The sequence below is a fragment of the Octopus bimaculoides genome, chromosome 20, assembly GCF_001194135.2.
Source record: "Octopus bimaculoides isolate UCB-OBI-ISO-001 chromosome 20, ASM119413v2, whole genome shotgun sequence".
Classification (NCBI taxonomy): domain Eukaryota; kingdom Metazoa; phylum Mollusca; class Cephalopoda; order Octopoda; family Octopodidae; genus Octopus; species Octopus bimaculoides.
The window spans coordinates 27579695-27581087 of NC_069000.1; the positions used below are offsets into that span (position 1 = coordinate 27579695).

The following is a 1393-nucleotide window of genomic DNA, read 5'->3' on the forward strand; positions in this document are numbered from 1 at the left end:
TCAACCATTGTATGTATGTTATAAATTTCAATTATATTCTACAAAATAAAACTTGGAATTTAACTATGAAAACTCTTATTTCGAAAGAATAAAAGAATTTATATTTCTATCCACCATTCAAACCATTATCACCATCGTTTATACCACCACCTTTATTATCATCATAATTTACTTACTCATTCAAGCATTTATTCATTGATTCTGCCATATCCTGTTTTGGGTATGGCCCACAGATTTACACAGGTTTACCATGACTCTGCTTTCTTCTTAGAAACTGTACGATCCAACATGCAGCATCTTACAGAGTGCAGTATGATATCCAGAATGGTGAAGTTAACTACGTTTCAACATGTGATATATGGTGTCTAGAATAAATAGACTATACTTACCAAGTATCAAAGAAATCAGATTTGTACGTAACTCGGTGTTTAATGAGGAAAAAAATAAAACGCTATAATGAATTCCTATTCCAAAGTAAAGATTTGAAGAAACGCAATAAAAAATTTAATAGACACTTCAAAAATTATATAGTGGCAGCGGTGGGATTCGAACCCACGCCTCCGAAGAGACTGGTGCCTAAAACCAGCGCCTTAGACCACTCGGCCACGCTACCACGGTTCTTAAAATGCTTAATTTTTACCTTAATATTGTCAAACAAATCACTTTGCAAATTTTTTTTTATTTGTAGGTTACATAGTAAAGGTATTTTATATCTTCGGTTATCCCTTTCTTATTTCACCCACACGAAATCTTTATTATTTCTCAGTTTACTTGTAGTTCACTTCCGGTTTCTCTATCGCTGGATAGCAAAAATGACTTATGATGTTCACCGGAAGTTTGTTTATTTTCACAATTCAAAGTAAATATGAATATCGTCTTCGCTTCAAAAGTCAAATAAAGTTATTGTTGCTGATTCTCCACTTCATTTATGATCGAGCAGAGCTGCTGACCTATGATGAAAGGCATTCCGGTCTCGTTTCTTTAGGGTTATGTCAAGGACTTTGCTTATTAAATACGATAGGATGTGATCTGAGGGAAACTTGAGCTGCTATTTCTAGCAGGTTCAGTATAGTTGCAGAATCGTTACACTGTCGGATGAAATGCTTGCAATATTTATTCTTAGTTCAAATCCCGGCCAAACCTGCCTTTTGCCTTCGATCTTTCTGTGGTCGATAAGGCGGAGACCCGGTGTTTCCCACTCGACGCCACCTCACACCTATTAATTAAAAAATTTCGGATTCCTATTTTTCAATATCGGAAAATACGATTTTGCCAAAAAAAAAAAAAGAAAGAACACATCATCAAAATATTTACTCCTCTACACCAAATTTTTGGCGGAGGTAAAGGACATAAACCGCACCCACTTTCGGCGTTTTTTTTGTTTTTGTTTTTT

General features: G+C 35.0%; 1 non-coding gene across 1 annotated transcript; it reads right to left on the reverse strand.

Annotated features, from left to right (window-relative positions):
* Positions 1-531: 531 nt before the first annotated feature.
* On the reverse strand, positions 532-613 carry Trnal-uag (transfer RNA leucine (anticodon UAG)). Its single transcript has one exon. It is a non-coding gene; the product is annotated as a tRNA-Leu (tRNA).
* Positions 614-1393: the final 780 nt, after the last annotated feature.